Raw genomic sequence first — 19,654 nt, 5'->3', positions numbered from 1 at the left:
AAAAAAGAGGACAGTCGAACCCTTGGTTCAACTAATCCCTGACTAACGCTAAGAGAAAATGTAAACAATTTAAGAGGGCCTGGAGGCACGCATATGATATAGAAGCAAAAAACAAATACCGCAAATCCATTAAAGCATACCATTAACTGGCCCGGAGAGCCAGAGCGGAGTATATCGCTGGTAACATTTTGGAGAGTAACAATTCCCCTAAAACGATCTTCTACCTTCTTAAAGTTATGAAATGTGCAAACTTGAAAGCAGACTCATCTGTCACCTCTAATAATCAGTGCGATGAACTGCCCGGATATTTTGTACATAAGGTGGATAAAATGTATAAAAGATTTCCACCGGTCACTACTAATATTGATCAGAGGGTAAGGCACAAGGAAAGGGAACCCATGACGGAAAAAAACATTGTGCTACTTTCCCCAAATATCCCTCATCGAGACTGAGACTCTCTGCTTGAAAATCAAATCAGGCTCTCCAGCTGACCCCTTGAGACCAGCTCAATTCTGCCAATTTGGCAACCTCATTTTACCAGTGGACAGGGAATTAATTAATCTATCTCTGACCTCAGCTCGTATACCATCAGCTTGGAAGCATGCTAAAGTGACACCTCTATTGAAGAAAGCATCGTCAGACCCATCTGAACCGGGTAACTATCACCCCATTTCCCAGCTCCCTTTTTTAGCCAAGGTGGCTGAATCCCATAGCAATTCTTTTCTGACAGAGTTTATAGAGGAAAATGCTATCCTGGACTCCTCGCAAAATGGCTTCAGAGCCTGTCACAGTACCGAGTCGGCTCTGTGGGCAGTGACTGAGGAAATTTGTGGTAGCTTAGACTACGGAAATTCCACTGCCTTAATTCTTTTGGATTTAAGTGCAGCGTTACACACTGTCGCGCATGAAATACTACTGTGCAGGTTGCAAGAGATAGGGATTGGGGGTCTGGCCTTGGCCTGGTTTCACTCCTTCTTAGTGGGCAGAACTTTTCAGGTCATAGTGCCACCCTACCACTGTCAGGAGTCGGCGATCAGACACGGGGTTCCGCAAGGATCGATACTGAACCCCGTGCTCTTTAACATCTATGTACAACCCTGGGCATTAATGGCAAAAAGCAGAGGGTTGTTGTTGATTTCCTATGCCGACGACACCCAATTAGTCATCGCCTTTTCTAAGAAATTTAAAAATAGTCTCAATAAATTTAAGGAGGATATGCTGGCAATCGCTAAATGGCTGACAACAAACTGCTTGCAGCTAAATGCCAGTAAGTCAGAAATTCCGCTTTTCGGGAGCGACAGCGATTTGTGGTCAGAGCAACGGTGGCCAGACCAACTAAAACCAGCACCTCTGCCGAAGGAGGCGGTCAAGAACCTGGGCTTCTGGATCGATAGAGGTCTCTCTTTTGACGCTCAATCCAAATTAGTCGCAGGGAACTCCTTCGGGCTCCTGAGAGGGTTAAAACATCTACTTGGCTTTTTCGAGCCCAAAGTCCGGCAGACTATTATACAGGTTTCTATTTTATCCAGACTGGATTATGCCAATTCCCTATATTTAGGTGCCAACAAATCCTGTATTCAGCACCTTCAGAGAATACAAAACACAGACCCGGAACCCTACCCTTCCGAAATCATGTTCAGTGTCCAAGTTTCTACCTAAACTACACTGGCTGCGGATAGGAAAAAGAATCCACTTTAAGATACTATGCGTTGCTCACAAAATCTTGACTCAACATACTCCTTCGGTCCTAGCAGACCTGTTAACACTGTATGTCCCGAGACGTCTCCTTCGGTCAGCTGACCAAGGGTTGGTATGCACCCCCATAGTTTTAAGAGCCAGAGTTGGTGGTCGTTCTCTTAAAGTTTTTGTGGCCAAGCTCTAGAACTCCCTTCCAACTGCTATCAGAGGGCTCCAAGATCATTTAGCTTTTTGGAAAGCCATAAAGACCTGGCTTTTCTCAGAGTAACTCTCTCTCCTTTTTCCCAGCCTGTCACTACTAACGGGCTTTCTTGGTAGCACTCGGATGCCCCATCTCCGGGGCAACTAAGCGCTGTATAAATCCACAAAAAAAAAGTATTGTGCAGTAAGGTGTCCATTCCTGCACATAAACAATCTTAAATGCCGATTTGTAACTTCTATGTGTGCTACTTTGTGCACCATACGTAGAAGTGGCAACTTGTCATTTTTTAAATTATTGTTTATGCCCAGGAAGGGACACCTTCCGCACATAAACAATCATGTATGGCGTTAACAAACAGCAAAAACATGGAGAAATAAAGCATTTCTCCTCATTGCACCCTGTTAAGACTAGGTTTTCCCTGGTCTTCATTTTAGCACTGCCCCATATTTACGCCACTCTTGTAAATATGGGGCAGCATCAAAATTAATGGGTATTGCAGTGGAATGCCCACCCCAACACGCATTGCCCACCCCTTTCAACCTAAGTATAGTGTGAAAGGGTGCCTTATTTACAAGGCAGCATTAAGCTACGTTAAGTGGCTTTAATGAAGCCTTGTAAATAAGGCAACGCCGTATCGCCACCACAACGTCAAATAAGTGACGTTCTGGTGGCAATAGGGGCTTGTAAGTATGCCCCTAAGGTTTCAGGGAAATAGGTGAAATAGGGAGACAGAAATGTGGTAGATGAAAAGAGGAGAGGGTGATACTGAGTTGGAGACATAGGATGAGGTAGAAAGAGTGGTGAGATACAGAACAAAATTGTGAATCTGGAATTCTATGTTAACTAACATACTGAGGGAAATCTTAAGACAACTAAAGACTCACAGGGTATCCTTTCACTGATGCTTGAATCTATTCTTCTGTTTGTTAAGAGTACCTAGGCAAGAACACAAAATTTTTTTTCTGCCTCTATTCCATGTTTGCGCTTATTTGTTGTGTTCCATTTTCGAGCGGGTGTAATGTGTTCTGATGTTTTTTGTGCTGACATGTTTGTGCAATTTGATGTTGTGTTGTACTGTGATTGTTGTGCTGGACTCTTTTTTACTTTTTCATTGGGTTGTACTATGTTATGTTTTCTTTATGTTATTCTGTTGCTTTTGCATGTTATTGTATTATGTTATTTTGTTTACATTAGATACGTCAACAGAAGCTGCTAGATTGCATACCAAAAGTAGCAGATACCTCTACATTTCGTGTTACAAGCAACAATTCACCAGCAATAAGGGAATTATAATTGGGGAGGGGATGTGGCCTAACGGTTAGGGCCGTCAACCTTAAATCTGGGGAACGAGTCTCTGCAACGATGGTCAACATTCTGTGATTCTGGGCAAATAACTTAACTTCCCCATGCCTAACAAAAATAAACGTGTCGTTGTGTAATGCAACTGGTGCTCATGTAGAGTGCTCGTGATACTTTCGGGTCAAGTTTGCGCTATATAAAATTCCAGAAAAAAATAAAATAAAGTGATAAAATAGTGCTGCTCCACATCTGTTTAAAGCACTTGTCATCCCACAACTGTGGCACAACGTGTGTCTTTAAATAACCACTAACCATGCTCACTTGTGGCAAAATTTGTAAAGCCTTTACACCGGTGCTGGTTCACCAAAAGTGACACAATCCAGCACCAAAGCTTGAATTGGGATGATTTGTGCTGGAAAATCGCCCCCCAGTAAAGCAAAGTAGTTGTGTGCGCTACTTTACACTATTTCATGTCAAGGTGGCATCCCACGGGTGTTTCATAGGCATTCCCATGCAACCACCAATGGATGTTAACACAAAGCTGTATCTACTAAAATGGTGGTGAGGGCTTTGTACCACAAATTTACATCTCCTTAAGGCAGGGATAGTGTTGTTTTAATTTTCTTTTCTTTTTAATGGCATGTTTTTACTTTTGCATGTGTGCCGTACTGTAGAGCCCCCATAAAGCTTGGACACGTTATAAACCATCCCTTCGATGCATCACAGAGGAGCTATAGACTTATTAGGCAGGATCGCAACATGTTTTTGACTATTGTTATTTCCTATCTGTGGCGGTAACATAAGGCAGTGCTTGTTCCAGACACTTTTTACCACTCTATTAGGAGAGCAGGATTCTAGAGATGGTAATCTGTAACAACAGTGCTTTGCTTAATTTGCTCTGTGGCATTGTACTGTGGTGGTGCAGTTTTCTGATTTGTTTTTGATCTGCTGTGTTTTTGTGATGCATTATTGCAATGGGATGTTGTACTGTATTGCGGTTGTAGTGTTGCATTTTGTTTGACTGTTTGTGATGTGCCCTGATCTGTTAGACAGAAGGACCAAAGCAGCCAACCAGGTCATGCACAACAATTCATATAGTTCCCAATGTATAGTGGTGCAAACTCTTCCAACATCCGCTGCCTTGGGATGCGTAAAACAGAAGAAATATAGAAACAAAGCAGAAGGTGCACTCTCAAAATTATATAAATTCTTCTTTATTCCAAAATTCTTTTTGACATCATAGGCACAGCCAACGCGTTTCGTTCCTTTCTTGGTTTTTGGAACTTCGTCAGGGCTGTAATAATTACAACATATATAACATGAATATACATAAAACAGAACAAACCAAACAAAAAAGTACAAATACCAAAGAATTTCTTAACATATTAATACAACAACAATACACATTCACAAAACCCAGGACAGCACAATTTGACGAAATATACATAATTTAATTTAAAAACCATTAGGATCAAATGATAATGTCTGCAGTCCCAACAGAGCACCTAATTGCCATAATCCTAGAAAAGAATCATGTGGACTAGAGAACATATCGAATAATAACATGATCCAATGGTAACACGCATATTGTAAATACAAAGAAAAATTGCTTAATAAAACACACACTTTGGCGACCCCTGTAATGCCCTCTGCCAAAGCTTCACCCACAACAAATACAGTTCTTTACATCACCTTCATTACCTTAAGAATGTGCCCTGATCTGTTTTAATTGTATTTTATGTTACTGTGTTGTGTTCTGTTGTTTATTTTAGATATTTCAACATTTCAAACCAAAAACAACGGAGAAGTTTACGTTCTTGTAATAAACTACAATTTACCACTGTCTAAGGTGCAAATAGCACTGTTCCCAGTCTTCAAATATATAAGGCATGAGCCATTCAAAAACTGTGGTATTGAGCTGACTTAAATAAGGTCTTTTAGCGCTCAGTTTATGTGATGCGCCCCGTTGTCTCGCTTGTTTTTTGTTTCTATGATTATTGCAACAACTACTTGTTGCTCACTGTATTGTTGGTGTTTTTTGTTTTGATATGTCATGCTTGCGCTTCTTTTGTTTCCTCTGGGCATCTTGACTACGCCCTTAAATGTGCTATGCAAAAGCAACGTTAAATAAATAAAGTTAGATTGCCTACAACAGCGAAGTGTCAAAAGACAAGCCCTCTCTTTTTACCCAATCATCTGCCTTTAAGAGGCAATAATGAAAAAAGTCTTGAATATTTAAGGGGATTTGTAACATGAGCCACGCCCATAGACTTACCCATTAGAAATTCAAGGCTGTCCTTATAGGATCAAAAATCCTATTACCATTTTTTTGTTTGCCTGCAAGAACAGATACAAAGATAAAGTGAGAGCTAGAGGGATGTAAGGCAACAATTGTCTCTGATAAGCAACCTACTGGCTTGTGGATGGTTTCTCTACAAGCCCAGCAGTTGCCGCAAATTCACAAAGATGCTCTTAATGAGGGCCTTCAATTGTGACTAATATTTTGCTAATTTTTAAATGAAAAAATATATGTCCCACGCCGTGAAAGTGGATTGACCTGAGTGGATATATAGAATATTCTCTAGCATCTTTATTGTACATCTACACCAGCCTCCCTCTCTTAAAATAACTCTACAGATTCCTGAAATATCTCCTTCAGTGCTTGTTTATTGCATTCACCCTTGCCAGTGTTTGTCCTGTAAAGCTGGGCTAGAGATGTCTGCACTCCTCTCTCTTTGTCCACCTTTCAAAAGGTTTCCCAGGATCAACCCTTCGTTATTTACACATATATAGCTTTCCTTTTAGCCTGTGGCAGCACAGGAAGGCATTTTAGTTAGAGGAGGAGTTAGGCTGGCCAAAGTTTGTAGAAAACTGTGTAGGTGTTGATCAGCGTGCAGGGCCAGATCTCCAAACACATTTCACTTGCAATATAAACAGACCAGGAAGAGAAGTAACCACTAGCATGCAAAGAAAACTCCAGTTGAGTTATGACGTCTTTCCATCTTCTGTTACAACCTTGGTTTCCAATCTTTTTTTAACGATCCGTTTCCATGCCTTGTTTCTGGAGTCTTTTTATAAACGCAATTTTTTGTGTTAATTTAGGACCAACTTTGGACAGCTAGTGGCCGTTAAAGGATTCTGCCCTGTGAGAGATACCTAGGTGCATCTGTCTACCCTTTTCTTAACATAAAGGTTTGGTACTCTACAGTAATATTTTGGAACATAGGGGCATATTATCAAGGGGAGCGATAGGCACTTTTCGCCGGTTTAGCGGCTGTTTTCGTCCGCTAAGCGGCAACAATTCTTTCACCCTTTTATCAAGCTGTCGCTAACAGCAGTTAGCGACAGCTTGAAGGCGATAGCGAGCGGTTTGGGGCCCGCTTTGCATGTCAGCGATATTTATCGCTAATGACATGCAAAGTGGGCGTACCCAACCCTTTAGCGACTGAAAGCAGTCGATAACGTCGCTATCGCCTATTCACAAGGCTGGCGTAGCGATGGAAATATTCCCGCTATCGTCAAAAACTAACGCCTGCTCTGACCAGTTCTTAGCCAAGTTATCCAATGGGAGTTGGATAACATGGCTATGAGCATTTCGTCGCTAATGCGAGAATATCGCTATATTCTCAGCGATATTCTCGCATTACGCCGCTATCGCTGGATATTTTAGCGCTATGGAGAAAAAAGTTGCTAATAGCATGTTTTCTCCGCTAAAATATCCAGCGATAGGCAGCGATAAAAAAAAGTCGCTAAGCGCATTTAGCAATAAATATCGCTAGTTGTTGGTAATATGCCCCACAGTTTCCCATAGAATCACTTGCTTTTGTTAATGAGTGATATGGAGGGAAAGCGTCTATAGAGGTTTTCCTGAAAAATACATGTTCGGGGGAAAAGTGTGTGCTGCAGAAGGTGACTCCTTGGGTACACAGATTATAGACAGAGAAAATGGGTATCTGATAGGTGGAATATATTTAAATCCAAACTCCTCAATGAAGAAAGTTCTTACTAAAATCAGCAGAGACCTTGACATAGGTGCTCTGAATGCATTTGCCCTGTCACAACTGTTTAAGCCTCATTGCGAGTTCCCTGGTTGCGGAGCTGTGAATTGTAGAACACCAAAGTTAATGATTCCAGGAGTCATTTTAACTCTGGAGATAGATTGAATTGTGTTCCTACTTGAATCCTGAGAATCCTCTCGGAATTAGAAGTAATGAGGGATACCTTCCACATAAAGCAAAAAGGAACTGTTGTCCCGCCCTTGAAGTGATGTTGCTTTGTTACCGAGACTTCCGGGCACCTAGGGCAGTGAAGTTGCTTCCAGAGGACACATGACTGCGTTGGGTCACGTGTGTTGTGACATCACCCTGGTCACACGCTTGCCACATGCTCATGGCTCTACAATGTTGTTAGGGCTTTGCAGCAGCCCTCAATGAACAAGAGCCCAGGAAATAAGGTGACTGTGATGTAGAGGAGTACGCCCCTTTTTTAATGCTTAGAATACATATAAGGAGCCCCTAAGCAGCCTAAGACAACCTAGGAGCCGTCCTCCAGAAACAGATTGCTCGGTCATTATGAAGAGATACAGCCACCTCATCATAAAGATGTCCTTTGATGGTGGTTTGAACACCATCAATAGATATTATTGTAGCTTGACATCAGCTGAATTGAGGCAGAATGCGCAGCAGCGCATGTTCAAAGAGGGTGATCACAACCTCACCGGTTTTGACAAGCTTCAAGTAATGCAGCAAATGGTAGAAACTATTTCATCGATATGGAAGATGGTGTAGAATGCCAAAACATGGGTCACTAGCAGGTTTCAGGACCTGACCTTTATTCTGGTTAAACTAGAAATAACGAGACATTGGAAGGCATCCGAAGGACCGCAAATCTAAATATGGAAAAAGGAACTGGAAAGATGGGTGGGATGAAAGGGGAGGATCCTACTTAGGAATGCTGAACGGGTGACTCGGTCAATGGAGAGGGCTAGGGCCTGGGAAGCATTAGTAGAAAGCATGAAGGACCCAGAGCCTGAGTCAGGGGTATCCACGCTAATGGGGCCATCCTCTCAGAGGTGCCCGATACAGCTGTGACTAAGAGTAATTTACAACCAGAGTGTCAGGGTGGGAGACAGCAAGTCTGGGAGCCCACTAAAACTAATAGTGGGAATAGTACTATGCCAGTTCCTTAAATATGACAGTGATCTGCAAGGGGGAGGAATGGGGGAATTGACAGCAAAGACGCTTTGACTGAATGTTATGAGCGCTTGCTGCCGCTGATGAGAGCTTGCTTACAGTTACTTCAGACTATGACAAAATGCATAATTGATGCTCTTATTACACTGTATGACTATTCAATACAATAAAGTAAATACAATATATATATATTTTTTAAAAGATGGTGAAGAGTCTATAACAGATCTTAACTAACCAGCCTGTAAAGATACAGGGTTTCTGGAGAAATCAACTACATAGGTTTTTGTCGTGCAACAGCCACATACAACCTCTTATACCAGTTATGCCTCGATGGACCTCAGCAACTCTCAAGATTTCAGAGCCACCGTAGAGTCCCACGAAAATACCAAGGTTACTAAAAATCGTTCTGGACACAAATATATTTGGCTATATTTTATTTGTAACCAGTCTTTCTTTCTTTCATTTTTGAACCGTAGAAAGCATCAGTAAAAAGAGCCATGGTAGAGGGGACGCCACCAAAGGTTAACGCAGTACATTTTTACTACTTAAGCTGTTCAAAACTGACTGAAAGTTCCACATTCCAAAACAAGGAGCTGCGTAAGAAATATATTTGTATCTATAATATTGCAGATTCAGATAAGAAAGTTCCAGGAGTACCTAACGGCGCCACATGGCCTGTTAAAGTTTTGCAGCGATTGTAACACATGTACCAAACATGACTATTATAACCTCTGTTATGGCCATAAAATGAATGAGAAATAGCAGGAGGCTCACAAGTGTCTAAACAACTTATACACTTCAAGAACAATAAGTCATTTATGTAGCTTGCTAGACTTGCACAAATTATATAGGCGGTTAGAGTTGGTGTATGGTTTGTCCAAGGAAAAGAAAAATGTCCACACTGATATGAAAAAGGTCTTGTCTATCACGTTCAGAAAGATACAATGTTCGAGCGAGCCAAGATCAAAACTCTGCTGTATGCAAGGTATGTGTACTTATTTTGTTAGAAGGATGACAGAAAGGGCTATTAAAAGACGTATGTGTGATATTTATTTAAAAAATAGACGAGTCTGCTCTTTATCCCCACGACAACTGTTTTAAAAAATGACAAGTCCCCCAGCAGGATGTCATTATTGTATTATTTAACGTTACATACTTACTCACTTTTAAGACAAGTATCAGAATGTCAGTGCGCACGAGGCTTCTAAGTATATGTGTTTCTTAAAGAAGGAATAGCTGAAACACAGCCTGTAACTCTGCACTATCTGAATCTTGGTGAGCCGCCCACAGCTATGCAGTGTGACAGACCTACAAGCACAGCCAGAATTAATGTGTGGCTACCTACACTGTTTGAATACTGGAGCGCATACAAATGCCGTATGAGGAAGTTAATACTATCACCGACGACCAGGATACATATTGCCTTAGAGCTTCTGCCTAAAGATTATTTCCGAAATAAAGGTGTTGTATTGCACAACAGAGAAAATCACGATCTTTTGAATGCTGTCAATATCCAAAGTTATAGAAGGTGTGAGCCATTGAGTTTATAGTTTAGAAAATATGAAAACTTGTGATGCTGAAGCAAATTATCTGCTGGGCCCCTAATAATGTATGTAGCAGGTGTCATATAATATATATGTAGTGAAAAGTCAGCAAACTGTGCAACAGCGCCGACAAGACATGCACAATGAAACTGCAAAGTATGCCCTGTTTATGTGTTGCTAACATTCTTTATTTTTAATAAAATGCCCTTACACAAAACCATTGCCTTTCATTTCACGGGATGCAGGGGCTGATTACATGTTGTGGGATGGGTTAAGGAAGCTTTATTACGATACAAGTGGGGTCGGAAGCTTTGGAAGCTCCTGAGCTCTGGTTAGAAGGGGTCTAGTTTAAAATGATCAGGTAAACAGATCACAGGTGAAGACCTGGTGATCTACAGAAAAGGGGTATCCACTCCACAACCCAGCCAGCAGGCGTTTTAAGAGGAGACCGACCTTCTTTAATGCTCAGCTAGATTCTCAGTGGCAGGCGGACATAATTAGTCTTCAAGATCTAGCCAAGCATAATGACAGTGCTTGATATATATTAACGTTAATAGATGTATTGTCCAAGAACGCCTTTGCAGAAGAGCCAAGCGATAAATGTGGTATTAGCGTCACCCAAGCCTTTAAAGCTGTTTTCATGAAAGGGCAACCCCCTCAAAAACTGAAAACACACGCAGAAAAATTATTTTTAAACAATTTGTTTCAGAAATTATTAAAGCAGCACGCTGTTCATCATTTTGCAATGCACACAGAGGTGCACTGGACTTAGGAATTGTATAATTTACTATTCCTACTCCAGTTTGTGCTTCAGCAGGGAAGGTGTTGGATTGTAAATCCAACACCTTCTGCCCCCTACAGCAAGTTATTTTAACAACTTGCGATGTAATGGTTTGCGATGTATATGGCATGCGATGTATCGCATGTGATGTAAACGCTGCTTCCCGCTTATAACACCAGTTATCACAGAACCATCAAAACGTCTCTGGTAGAGGTAACAACCAACAATTCCTTAGCTCTGTGGAAAACAGTACAGGAGCCATTTCGTTGCCAAGGTAAAGAAGCTTCTTTTAAAAGAAAGCGATCATGTAAGGGTTTCAAAGTTGAAAGCGGCCTTTCTGACGTGCTACCTGCAGACTTTCAATGATGAAATATTTATAATGGAGAGTGTGGAGCTTAAAGAAGGTATATATATTTACATTTGAAAGGACTGCGATGGCAAAACTATGTTGATGTCTTTTACAACAAAGAGTTACAAAAGGTACTGAATGATCTACACTGGATGTACAGGGTTGAAAAGATTCTGAAACAGAAAGGTAGTGGGGCTAACAGATAGGCTTTTGTCAAATGGAGACGGTGGCCTGAGAAATTTAACAGTTGGGTGCTGGTCAGCTCTCTGCAGGATGTGTGAGTACGGGAGGTTCTTTGAAGGTGGCAATACAGAGGCAACTTCCTTTCATATTACCTTGTCATCCAATGCCTCAAAGGACAAGTTCCCTGACAATACAATCACTTTTCTAATTATACGGTGAAACTGGCTAAACTCATGTACCTAAAAGGGGAATGGGAGGTAGCCCTAACCAAAATCCAATACCCAAGAACAAGGAATACATTTACAATGCTCAAGGCCAAGTCTACTATCAACCGTGATCAGGACCCCTTGAGCATCCACGTTGGCTTTTCTCATGGCTATTACCCCAGCATCGCAGTGGTTGTCAAGGCAATAAAAAAATCCATAGCTAGTATCGAAACTTATTCAAATAGTCAGCTAGTATTAGATAACATTTAGAAGGAAGGAATTGCTTAAAGCTCCAAAGATACAGAGTTCAGCTGTACTGGTAAATTAATAAGAGTTTTCGGAACAATACAACATAGAAAAAGCCAGATAGAGTCGGAACATACATGCCCAATATTTATGGAGGGTTTTATACACTCTACGTGTATAGTGACATTGTAGAGCCTCAGAGGAGTGGGGATAGTTATTCATCATTCTTAAGATAGATCCAGGTGAAGGAGGAAAATAACACAGTGATTAATTTTCAATATATTAAACCTGACTATGTAGCAATTTCTAAAAACCATTTTGGCACTATGTAGGTCATGATCTTCAATGATCAATAGGAGCTGGTGTCCTTTAAATATAGAAAGTTATCGTTGAGCCTCATTTAAGACTGTGATGAAAATATCAAGCAGTCATCATGGTGATCATGAAAACATACAGCAACACCCTTCTGTACAGGTACTATTCCAGACAGCAGGCCGGATATGGAGTGCCACCATTCTATCAATGGGCCCTTGTTATGTACAGGGTGGGATCTGGCTGGAGGTTTTTTCTCCGTAGTTTGTTCTGAAGAGCTATGTCTTTCTTGAGTGGAGGCTATGAAATTGCAAAACCCCATGTTAAAGCGACAGTCTCGAACATTGCCCAGTATGTGGTGGGCACTGTGACTTCTGCTGTCGCCGAACAAATGAACAAACAACCCTAGGAAGGAGCGCGACTTGTGGACAGGCCAATCACAAGTATTGCAAGGAAGGAGTAGTTTCTGTCCTGTAACTCCAGTTCTGTAGTAGGGGTATCTCTGTTATAGTCATAATCTAGTGAATAGTCCCGCCCATGTGCGTGGACCCCGGAGCAATCAAAAATAATCTCTTACAGTGTCGAAAAAATGCAGAACTGCACAGACACTTAAGAGAGAATTTAAAGACAGATAATGCAGCCTATAAAAGCTACACTGTCCAGTACTTCAACTAGAAATTCCACCACAAAATCCACAAAACAGCAAAGCCTGTACAGATTTCCCTTGCTTTAACAGCAAACACCCTCTGGAATGATAGAGAGGAGAACCTGGACAGACAAGCCCCATAGGCTGCCATTATGTGGCTCAGAATAGGATACTGTGCCTTTAAGAGAACCTTCCAGAACTTCACAGTATCCCAGAATGCACTGCAGGTCCCAGTTACTTTCAGTTCTTTTTGAAGGCGTAACACGCCAGACCTGTAGCATTCCTTACATGAATATCTCTCTCCACCGGGAAGGAGGGAGGGCGCTTATGACTATAACAGAGATACCCCTACTACAGAACTGGAGTTACAGGACAGAAACTACTCCTTCTGTAGTAGGGGATCTCTGTGTATAGTCATAATCTAGTGAATAGAATGGCAAGCCCATCCCCACACCAAAGAGGCGGTGGAGAAACAAGAAATAACACCACTATTGTGCGAACAGATTTCGCAGCGAAGCCTGCCCAACCTGAGCATCTGCCCTGGCATCAGTGTCCAGGCAGTAACGCTTAGCAAAGGTATGGACCGACTTCCAAGTGGCCGCCTTGCAGATTTCTGCAATGGGAACATTACGAAGCAAAGCCGTTGTGGCAGCTTTGCCCCTGCTGGAATGAGCCTTAGGTTTGCCCCCTAAGGTCTTATTAGCCTTTTGGTAACACAATTGTATGCAGGACACAATCCACCTCGAGATGGACTGTTTAGAGGTAGCAAGACCCGTCCTGACGGATCCATAATTGATAAACAATTGGTCTGACCTACGAATATCTTTGGTTTTATCCAGATAAAATTTCAACACCCTCCTAACATCCAGGGAATGTAAAGACCTTTCCGCTGGAGATGAAGGATTCTGAAAAATCGTAGGCAAAGTTATAGTCTGGTTGACATGAAAATCAGAAATAACCTTGGGAAGAAATTTAGGGTGAGTACGCATAACAACCTTAGCAGCATGAAATACAGTATAAGGTTCCTGGCAACACAACGACTGAATTTCACTCACCCTGCGGGCCGATGTAATGGCCATGAGGAACGCCGCCTTCCAGGACAGGTGCTGCAACGAAGCCTTATGAATAGGTTCAAAAGGCTCCTTCATCAATCTGGACAGCACCACATTCAATTCCCAGGAAGGCGAAGGAAGCCTGACAGGAGGGAATACTTTCTTCAAGCCTTCCAGAAAGTCTTTGATCACAGGGATCTGGAAGAAGGAAGTCTGTGAAGGGCATTTCCTGTAGGCAGTCAAAGCAGCCAGATGAACCTTAATGGAATGGACATTAAGGCCAGACTGCGCCAGATGTAGTAGATATGGAAGGATGACATCCTCCTTGCATGTCGTAGGGTCATAGTTCTTGGACTTGCACCAGATGCAAAACCTCTTCCACTTGTAAGCATAAGAAGTCCTAGTGGAAGGTCGCTTAGCCTCTTTCAGTATGTCCATGCAATCCTCTGGGAGATTCAGATGGCCATATTGCACTATCTCAGGAGCCATGCCGCCAAACTCAAAGACGAGAGGTTGGGGTGCAACAGCCGCCCCCCGAACTTCGTGAGAAGGTCCGGCCTGCACGGCAGCTTCATGTGAGGAAGGAGAGACCGGTGAAGCAGGTCCGTGAACCACCACTGTCTGGGCCATTCCGGGGCAATCAGTATCATCCGCGCCCTGGACTGGGACAGCTTGATGAGAACCGTCGGAATCAGGGGAATGGGTGGAAAAGCGTACAGAAAGCTATTCGACCAGTCGATCCATAACGCATTCCCCTGCGTCCCCTGCTGGTAGTACCTGGAGGCAAAGTCTCGGCATTTGCTGTTTTCGGCGGTGGCGAACAGATCTACGTCTGGAGTTCCCCACCTTGCGAAGACTTCTCCTAGTACTTCGTCGTTTATTACCCATTCGTGGTTTTCCTGAATCAGTCTGCTCAGTTCGTCTGCCTGAACATTCTGCACACCTGGCAGATGGGTGGCCGTTATCGTCAGTCCTCGGGCCAGAAGCCAGTGCCAGATCGCCTGCGCCTCCTGCGACAGAGTGCGCGATCTCGAGCCCCCCTGCTTGTTGAGGTAATACATCGTGGTCGTATTGTCCGTCTGTACAAGCAGAGAGTTGGTCTGGAAGGACGGGTGAAAAGCCTTCAGTGCCAAGTGAACAGCTCTGAGTTCCAGAAAATTGATGTGGTACGTGGACTCCGTCGGGGACCACATCCCTTGAATCTGTAAGTCTCCGGAGTGCGCTCCCCATCCCTGGAGAGAAGCATCCGTCACGATAGTCTGAGTGGGAATGTCCTTGTGGAAGGGAACCCCTCTGAGGAGATTCTCCGCTGAACACCACCACTTCAGAGAGTGAAGAGCACGCAGAGACAGTCGTATCTTGTCGTCCCAAGATCCTCTCCTCTGGTCCCACTGATCTTCCAAGCACTCCTGCAGCGGTCTCATGTGCAGCCGCGCATGTGGCGTCAGGAAGATGCAAGAGGCCATCGATCCCAGTAGAGAAGACACCGTCCTCACTGTCGTAGATGGAGTGGTCATGAGAGCCTGAACCTTCCGAAGGAGTGATAATCGTCACTCATCCGAAGGAGACACGCTTGCCGACAGCGTATCGATGGAGGCTCCCAAGTACTGAATGCACTGGACCGGAGTCGGGACAGACTTGGACATGTTGATGTGCAACCCCAGCTTGTTCAATAGAACGCACGTCTTCTGGAAGTGCGCTTGAGCTTCCGAGAAGGAGGAGGCCTTGTTCAACCAATCGTCCAGGTACGGGTAGACAAACACCTTGTTCTGCCGCAGGTGTGCCGCTACCACTGCCATGCACTTCGAGAAAGTCCTGGGCGCAGACTTCAGCCCGAATGGAAGTACCGTGTACTGATAGTGATTGGTGCCGACTTGAAATCGCAGGAACTTCCTGTGTTTGTGTGCAATGGGCACATGGAAGTATGCATCCTGTAGGTCTATGGCACACAGCCAGTCTCCCTGTTGCAACTGAGGATAAATCTGATGCAACGACAGCATGCGAAACTTTTCTCAGCGAATCCACTTGTTTGCCTGTCGCAAGTCTAGAATGGGCCTGAACTCGTTCTTGTCCTTCTTGCGGACCAGAAAGAACCGGGAGTACAGACCTCTTCCTCTTTGAGACAGAGGTACAGCTTCTATCGCCCTTTTCCTTAACAGGATATCGGCCTCCGCCTGGAGCTTGCGAGCTGACCGGAGGAATCGATGGAGGAGGGCTGGTGAACCGAAGACTGTATCCATTGCAAACAATATTCAGCACCCACTTGTCCTGAGTAATTTTTCTCCACTCTGCCAGAAAAAATTGAACGCTTCCCCCCACCGGAGCGGGTAACGGATGAAGGGGAAGTAACCGCTCAGGGTCGAGACCCGGCCGGGCCTTTGTTCACAGTAGAGGACTGCTGTCCACCTCTATCCCTCTGGCGTTTTTGGAAGGGTCTCCGGAACTGCTGCTGTTGTTGTTGCTGCTGTTGTCCCGAAGACTGTCCTCGTCCTTTTCCCTGCGAACCGAACCGTCTCTGGAATGGGCGGTAGGGCTTCTTTTCTTTGGGCTTCTCCAAGCCCACAGCCGTCAGGGTCTCCGCCTAAGCCTTCATGCGGGCCATTTCATCATCGGCATGTTTTCCGAACAGTGTTTCTCCGGAAAAGAGCAGATTGGCCACCCGATGCTGTGCCTCCGGCTTGAGTGACGTAAGCCTGAGCCAAGCATGGCGGCGCTGGTTGATCCCGTGACATTAACCATGATCCGCCAACAGCGAGATATCCGCAGCGGCGCTGATGACCTGGTTTGAAACCAGCATCCCTTCCTTAACTATTTCTTGGAAGTCCTCCCTCCTGTCACGAGGCAGAAGGTCCGCGAACTGTTCCAGGGAATCCCACAGTGCACGGCCGTACCGCCCCAGCAATGCAGAATCGCTGGAGGCTTTCATGGTCGTGGAAGAAGTCCCACAAGCCTTCCTTCCAGCCGAATCAATCCAACGGCTTACTTTATTAGGCGGCGCGGTAGAGGACGGGGAGGTAGAATGTAACTTCCTGGCCGCCGTCACTATCACGGAGTCGGGTACTGGGTCCATCCACAGGAAGGCCGGGTCCGAATCCGGTGCCCTGTACTTCTTCAGAAGTCGGGAGGGAGCGGCCTTCACCACCGCAGGCGTAAGGAACAGCTCCTCCGCAGGTTCAACCAGTCCTGGCACCAATGGCAGCAGAGGGCGAGACAGATGCTTCTTGTGAAGTGTCTCGAATATCACGGACGTCGTAGGTGTAGGAGCCGTCACCGTGATGCCCAATTTCGCAGCCCCCCTCAGGAGAACCTCCTGGAACGTGCTGATGTCGTCTACCGGAGACACCCTTGTCTCCGGGGAGTCCGATAAGGTAGGTGAATATGAGCGAGTCCGAGAGGAGTCCGAACGGGACCTGGATCCTCGCCTCCTATGGCGATGCCTAGATCTAGTGGAGGACCTGTGTCTACTCCTCGATCTTCCTCTCCGTCCGGAGCTTGACCGTGATTTCCTAGGTCTGGGACGCTCTGCCGGCTTCCCCGGGGCGGGCGTCTTGGGCTTGGACGGGACCTGCGGCTTAGGAGTCCCTTTGGGAGGGGTCGGAAGCCTGGGCAACGAGACCGACCTCGGTGGAACCGGGGGCGGCCTCTCTGGCACATGAGGTCGAGGCACCGGTGGAGGCGGTGGAGGCAGAGGAGGCAACGGAGGAGGGGTCGGAGCCCTCGGAGGGAGACCCCTCGGCAACGGAGGCGGGGGTGTAACATGTTTCTGTGATGGAGTATACACCTCGGAGTACACCGATCCCGGTGATCCGCCTTCCTTTCCAGATCCGGACTGTGGAGAGCCTCCCACAGCATCAGGCCTCTCACCACGATTCCTCGACGTCGAAGAACGGTGACCAGACGGCGAGCGTAGGCCCCTCGACGTCGAGCGCCCCTTCCTCGGCGTCGACCGTCTTCCATGCCTCGAGGGCGACCTCGTCCTCCTCGACGTCGACCTCGTCCGCCTCGACGACGACCTCGCGTCTCGACGACGACCTCTTGCGCCTCGACGACGACCTCTTGTGCCTCGACGGCGACCTCGACCCCCTCGACGGCGACCTCTTCCGCCTCGACGGCGACGTCTTCCGCCTCGACGGCGACCTCTTCCGCCTCGACGGCAGCCTCGACGACGAGGATCCCCTCGACGACGATCGCTTCCTCTTCGCCGATGGCGAACGGCGGTGTCGCTTCGACGGCGAGCGCTGACTCCGGGCCCGTCGACGTCGATCACTCGACGTCGACGCCGACGATGATGACGACTAAATCGTCAAAGGAGACTTCGACGGCGGCCTGTGTAACTCCCTCGACGTCGACCGTCGACGTTTCTTCGACCCAGAGCCCTGGGGAGATGGGGAACAGACCGTAGTCATCCCTCTCGACGTCGTGGTCAGTGCCACCGACCCAGACGGAGAATGGGAACGTTTGCTGGTCTTCCTGCCCCTGGGGAGTCCCCCAGAGGCCTCAGCATGGGCAGAATAAGCCCCTCCAGACCCACCTTGCGCCTTCAGCCTTCTTTCCTCGAGGCCCTGAAGCCTGATCTTCTGTCTTTCCTTCAGGGTCCTGCCAGAGAAGCCTTGACAAATCTCACACTCCTCAGGGATGTGGGAAGAGGGAAGGCAGAGGATACACACCTCATGGGAATCTGATTTTGCCTTCTTCCTGGAGCACTCCAGGCATTTGTCAAATAATGCAGGCATATTTGACATCAAAAAGGAGAAAAAAACAAGAAGAACAGCACTAAAGTACTTTAGAAGCACTCAAATCGAAATTAACAGTGAAAAAACACCAATAAACCCTTGAAAAGGGAGAGCTCAATGCTCCAGGGTACTGCTTGCAGGAGCCGGAAAAAAGAACTGAAAGTAACTGGGACCTGCAGTGCATTCTGGGATACTGTGAAGTTCTGGAAGGTTTTCTTAAAGGCACAGTATCCTATTCTGAGCCACATAATGGCAGCCTATGGGGCTTGTCTGTCCAGGCTCTCCTCTCTATCATTCCAGAGGGTGTTTGCTGTTAAAGCAAGGGAAATCTGTACAGGCTTTGCTGTTTTGTGGATTTTGTGGTGGAATTTCTAGTTGAAGTACTGGACAGTGTAGCTTTTATAGGCTGCATTATCTGTCTTTAAATTCTCTCTTAAGTGTCTGTGCAGTTCTGCATTTTTTCGACACTGTAAGAGATTATTTTTGATTGCTCCGGGGTCCACGCACATGGGTGGGACTATTCACTAGATTATGACTATACACAGAGATCCCCTACTACAGAAGTCGAGGTCTTCGAGGCATAGGGGTGTTCTGGCTCCCCATAAAAAAGGAGGCACTCTTCAAAAAGCTCTCACAAAAAACAATCCGTAAGGTGGGAGAGAGCTTTGAAGAACAAAAGAACACCCGCTAGCGTTAATATTTTTTTAAATGTAAAAAAACTGAAACATGGCCTCTGTTCATTGCACATCCGAAGATTGCACCAAATCAGAGTTAGACTTGTTTTCTCTAAAGCTTACTCAGACCAGTATTGGAAACAGTTTCTTCATGGAAGTATCGCCTCTTGGCGCTCTGACGCTGTTGGCGCTGATAGAATTGTTTTTGTCAGGGTCCACGGATATGTATCTGGATCTTAACAATACTCTGCTGCATCTTGTTTGTAAAGTCATAAAAGTGGATGTGCCAACATACTGGCTACTGCTAAAGTGGTGACAATTGCTTACCCCATTGCGATCATATTTAATCAGGTGGTCATTACCTACAGCAATCGACTCATCATGCAAAGTGATAACATGTTTGTCTACAGAGCCTACATTGAGAGTATTCTAAATTACAGCTGAGATGCCCTGGACAAACAGCTTTCAGCAAGGCTCCTCTATAAGGATACTTATGCACATTTTATAGACAAGGAGCTGGACAGTGACAATCAAGGT

General features: G+C 45.3%; 1 pseudogene; it reads left to right on the top strand.

Moving 5' to 3' along the window:
- The first annotated feature begins 8,888 nt into the window (after positions 1 to 8,888).
- On the top strand, positions 8,889 to 9,492 carry LOC144824291 (uncharacterized; annotated as a pseudogene).
- The last annotated feature ends 10,162 nt before the right edge of the window (positions 9,493 to 19,654 follow it).

Source organism: Lissotriton helveticus, chromosome 3_1 (assembly GCF_964261635.1).
Source record: "Lissotriton helveticus chromosome 3_1, aLisHel1.1, whole genome shotgun sequence".
In the NCBI taxonomy this organism is placed as follows: domain Eukaryota; kingdom Metazoa; phylum Chordata; class Amphibia; order Caudata; family Salamandridae; genus Lissotriton; species Lissotriton helveticus.
Note: the sequence above shows the minus strand (reverse complement) of the source record. Positions and strands in the feature narration are given on the sequence as shown.